The following is a 5,000-nucleotide window of genomic DNA, read 5'->3' on the forward strand; positions in this document are numbered from 1 at the left end:
GTCTTCAGATCAGATCTCACTTCTTGGCATCTCATTTCCTGGCAGGTCATGGGTTGTGATGCCACTTCCTGTTTTTCCAGGTGCGATTTCACACGGCCTGATGTCATGTGCCGTGATGTCATGTGCCGTGATGTCACTTGCATAGTGTCTAACTTGGTTAGTCCCCCGACTTATTTTCTTTAAGACTTGTACCATGAATAATCCTTAGCCCCCAAGAAATAGTGCTCGAGCCTACAATTGGCAACCAAATGCAAAAAATCAGCACAGCGTGTGGGAAATCTGATAAAAGGACGATGATCTATTCGGTGTGGAAGAATGAAGTGAGTTGCAGACGCAAGTGTAATAGAGTCCAAAAGCAGAGCATTCCAGAAACAGGGAATAAAAAGAGGAAAGGTGCGTACAATTTGAGCTGTTTTAAAAGCATTCGGCAGCATTTTCCGGCATTTCCTGGCGCTGTAAGAGGTGTCATTAACTCAACGATCCATTTATCGACCACAGAAAGAATGGGTGAGCAGGGCCTGTGCAGAATAAACCCTCTTCAACATAGGAAAACATCCCAGCAGAGAGCACGTGATCCACTGTTGCGTCCTAAGCATTAAACAACACACCTCTGACCCTTTCACTTTCACTGGGGTTGTGAGAAGGGGCGTTATTTTGCATCTTGTTTCAGAAAGGAGTCCATGATGACAGATCCGATTTTTCCGACAACTCCTACGTACTTTCAGTGGGACCCTGGTTTGCCAAAAGGAAAGGAAAGACTGGCCACCCTCTGCCTGCAAGGCATGGCGAATGTGTTGCAGATGGCAGAGTCTGAGTGACAGAGCCTCTCCAGTAAGTGAAAAAAGTGCAAGAAGAGGTAAGTGATTGGCGTGCCTTCCCGTTTCTTTCTGGAGTTGTTAAGGTAGTGTAGAAGAGCTATTTCTCCTGGCCAGAGTGAATGGAGGTGTCGCCACCCAGTGGGATGAGGAAAAGAGAACTGCATAGCAGCAACTATTGGTCCTTGGGAGGGGGGAATGAAGGCTGCTGTTGAGAAGCAGCGTCTCCCCTGGTGACTCCTCGGTGTCATGCCCTAAGGAGGGGTCCAAGGAGGCGGAGCACATGCTGTGTGAGGTGAGGGTTGTCCATTGCACTTGAGAGTGTGACAGGCGCCGCCTGCTGGTCGTGCTAGGTTTGGTGGGGGCTGCTGCAGCCTGTGAAGACGAGAGAAGCGGGAGTAGCGCCGAGCATGGTAAATGGAGGAGTAAAAAATGTTGTTCCGTGTGGGTTGGGGCATTGTGCCTGGGGCAGTGTGGGAGTTCCCAGTGGGAGGGTGTTCCGCTGCAATTAAGAGCAGTCGGCTCCAGGCCGGTGGGCCGGGTGAGCAGAAGAGAGCTGAAAGTGCAGCCTTTCCTGCCTACGGCCATACCACCCTGAATGCGCCCGATCTCGTCCGATCTCGGAAGCTAAGCAAGGTCGGGCCTGGTTAGTACTTGGATGGGAGACCGCCTGGGAATACCAGGTGCTGTAGGCATTTTGCCTCTCGCACACACTAGGTGGCGCACGTCTAACCTCCATTACACAGCTTCCTCGCTAATTTCATTTGACACTTTTTATTTACTACACTCTTTTTTTACTCTCTTAAAAAAAGAAAGGAAAAAGAACAGCATTAACACGAAAATACACACTTTCCCAAGGAAAACTTACAATTATTATGCACTTTACACTCGGCCCAAAGTCAAGACAGCATTTGCTCCACGACGGACAAAGGCTCCCCTAGCTAAGGCTTTGCTTTCTTGCGGTAAGCATATGTGTCAGGTCTTCAGATCAGATCTCACTTCTTGGCATCTCATTTCCTGGCAGGTCATGGGTTGTGATGCCACTTCCTGTTTTTCCAGGTGCGATTTCACACGGCCTGATGTCATGTGCCGTGATGTCATGTGCCGTGATGTCACTTGCATAGTGTCTAACTTGGTTAGTCCCCCGACTTATTTTCTTTAAGACTTGTACCATGAATAATCCTTAGCCCCCAAGAAATAGTGCTCGAGCCTACAATTGGCAACCAAATGCAAAAAATCAGCACAGCGTGTGGGAAATCTGATAAAAGGACGATGATCTATTCGGTGTGGAAGAATGAAGTGAGTTGCAGACGCAAGTGTAATAGAGTCCAAAAGCAGAGCATTCCAGAAACAGGGAATAAAAAGAGGAAAGGTGCGTACAATTTGAGCTGTTTTAAAAGCATTCGGCAGCATTTTCCGGCATTTCCTGGCGCTGTAAGAGGTGTCATTAACTCAACGATCCATTTATCGACCACAGAAAGAATGGGTGAGCAGGGCCTGTGCAGAATAAACCCTCTTCAACATAGGAAAACATCCCAGCAGAGAGCACGTGATCCACTGTTGCGTCCTAAGCATTAAACAACACACCTCTGACCCTTTCACTTTCACTGGGGTTGTGAGAAGGGGCGTTATTTTGCATCTTGTTTCAGAAAGGAGTCCATGATGACAGATCCGATTTTTCCGACAACTCCTACGTACTTTCAGTGGGACCCTGGTTTGCCAAAAGGAAAGGAAAGACTGGCCACCCTCTGCCTGCAAGGCATGGCGAATGTGTTGCAGATGGCAGAGTCTGAGTGACAGAGCCTCTCCAGTAAGTGAAAAAAGTGCAAGAAGAGGTAAGTGATTGGCGTGCCTTCCCGTTTCTTTCTGGAGTTGTTAAGGTAGTGTACAAGAGCTATTTCTCCTGGCCAGAGTGAATGGAGGTGTCGCCACCCAGTGGGATGAGGAAAAGAGAACTGCATAGCAGCAACTATTGGTCCTTGGGAGGGGGGAATGAAGGCTGCTGTTGAGAAGCAGCGTCTCCCCTGGTGACTCCTCGGTGTCATGCCCTAAGGAGGGGTCCAAGGAGGCGCAGCACATGCTGTGTGAGGTGAGGGTTGTCCATTGCACTTGAGAGTGTGACAGGCGCCGCCTGCTGGTCGTGCTAGGTTTGGTGGGGGCTGCTGCAGCCTGTGAAGACGAGAGAAGCGGGAGTAGCGCCGAGCATGGTAAATGGAGGAGTAAAAAATGTTGTTCCGTGTGGGTTGGGGCATTGTGCCTGGGGCAGTGTGGGAGTTCCCATTGGGAGGGTGTTCCGCTGCAATTAAGAGCAGTCGGCTCCAGGCCGGTGGGCCGGGTGAGCAGAAGAGAGCTGAAAGTGCAGCCTTTCCTGCCTACGGCCATACCACCCTGAATGCGCCCGATCTCGTCCGATCTCGGAAGCTAAGCAGGGTCGGGCCTGGTTAGAACTTGGATGGGAGACCGCCTGGGAATACCAGGTGCTGTAGGCATTTTGCCTCTCGCGCACACTAGGTGGCGCACGTCTAACCTCCATTACACAGCTTCCTCGCTAATTTCATTTGACACTTTTTATTTACTACACTCTTTTTTTACTCTCTTAAAAAAAGAAAGGAAAAAGAACAGCATTAACACGAAAATACACACTTTCCCAAGGAAAACTTACAATTATTATGCACTTTACACTCGGCCCAAAGTCAAGACAGCATTTGCTCCACGACGGACAAAGGCTCCCCTAGCTAAGGCTTTGCTTTCTTGCGGTAAGCATATGTGTCAGGTCTTCAGATCAGATCTCACTTCTTGGCATCTCATTTCCTGGCAGGTCATGGGTTGTGATGCCACTTCCTGTTTTTCCAGGTGCGATTTCACACGGCCTGATGTCATGTGCCGTGATGTCATGTGCCGTGATGTCACTTGCATAGTGTCTAACTTGGTTAGTCCCCCGACTTATTTTCTTTAAGACTTGTACCATGAATAATCCTTAGCCCCCAAGAAATAGTGCTCGAGCCTACAATTGGCAACCAAATGCAAAAAATCAGCACAGCGTGTGGGAAATCTGATAAAAGGACGATGATCTATTCGGTGTGGAAGAATGAAGTGAGTTGCAGACGCAAGTGTAATAGAGTCCAAAAGCAGAGCATTCCAGAAACAGGGAATAAAAAGAGGAAAGGTGCGTACAATTTGAGCTGTTTTAAAAGCATTCGGCAGCATTTTCCGGCATTTCCTGGCGCTGTAAGAGGTGTCATTAACTCAACGATCCATTTATCGACCACAGAAAGAATGGGTGAGCAGGGCCTGTGCAGAATAAACCCTCTTCAACATAGGAAAACATCCCAGCAGAGAGCACGTGATCCACTGTTGCGTCCTAAGCATTAAACAACACACCTCTGACCCTTTCACTTTCACTGGGGTTGTGAGAAGGGGCGTTATTTTGCATCTTGTTTCAGAAAGGAGTCCATGATGACAGATCCGATTTTTCCGACAACTCCTACGTACTTTCAGTGGGACCCTGGTTTGCCAAAAGGAAAGGAAAGACTGGCCACCCTCTGCCTGCAAGGCATGGCGAATGTGTTGCAGATGGCAGAGTCTGAGTGACAGAGCCTCTCCAGTAAGTGAAAAAAGTGCAAGAAGAGGTAAGTGATTGGCGTGCCTTCCCGTTTCTTTCTGGAGTTGTTAAGGTAGTGTAGAAGAGCTATTTCTCCTGGCCAGAGTGAATGGAGGTGTCGCCACCCAGTGGGATGAGGAAAAGAGAACTGCATAGCAGCAACTATTGGTCCTTGGGAGGGGGGAATGAAGGCTGCTGTTGAGAAGCAGCGTCTCCCCTGGTGACTCCTCGGTGTCATGCCCTAAGGAGGGGTCCAAGGAGGCGCAGCACATGCTGTGTGAGGTGAGGGTTGTCCATTGCACTTGAGAGTGTGACAGGCGCCGCCTGCTGGTCGTGCTAGGTTTGGTGGGGGCTGCTGCAGCCTGTGAAGACGAGAGAAGCGGGAGTAGCGCCGAGCATGGTAAATGGAGGAGTAAAAAATGTTGTTCCGTGTGGGTTGGGGCATTGTGCCTGGGGCAGTGTGGGAGTTCCCAGTGGGAGGGTGTTCCGCTGCAATTAAGAGCAGTCGGCTCCAGGCCGGTGGGCCGGGTGAGCAGAAGAGAGCTGAAAGTGCAGCCTTTCCTGCCTACGGCCATACCACCCTG

General features: G+C 49.7%; 3 non-coding genes across 3 annotated transcripts in view; all 3 read left to right on the forward strand.

The window, feature by feature from the left end:
- The first annotated feature begins 1,391 nt into the window (after positions 1 to 1,391).
- Positions 1,392 to 1,510, forward strand: LOC138252693 (5S ribosomal RNA). The gene has a single exon (XR_011195419.1). It is a non-coding gene; the product is annotated as a 5S ribosomal RNA (ribosomal RNA).
- A 1,675-nt stretch (positions 1,511 to 3,185) lies between these two features.
- LOC138253381 (5S ribosomal RNA) lies at positions 3,186 to 3,304 on the forward strand. The gene has a single exon (XR_011196073.1). It is a non-coding gene; the product is annotated as a 5S ribosomal RNA (ribosomal RNA).
- Positions 3,305 to 4,979: 1,675 nt separating this feature from the next.
- LOC138252803 (5S ribosomal RNA) overlaps positions 4,980 to 5,000 on the forward strand; it is a 119-nt gene continuing 98 nt past the window's right edge. Inside the window, exon 1 of the ribosomal RNA XR_011195524.1 lies at positions 4,980 to 5,000. This exon is cut by the window's right edge and continues 98 nt beyond it. This is a non-coding gene — a ribosomal RNA (5S ribosomal RNA).

The sequence above is a fragment of the Pleurodeles waltl genome, chromosome 8 (genome assembly GCF_031143425.1).
Source record: "Pleurodeles waltl isolate 20211129_DDA chromosome 8, aPleWal1.hap1.20221129, whole genome shotgun sequence".
NCBI lineage: Eukaryota > Metazoa > Chordata > Amphibia > Caudata > Salamandridae > Pleurodeles > Pleurodeles waltl.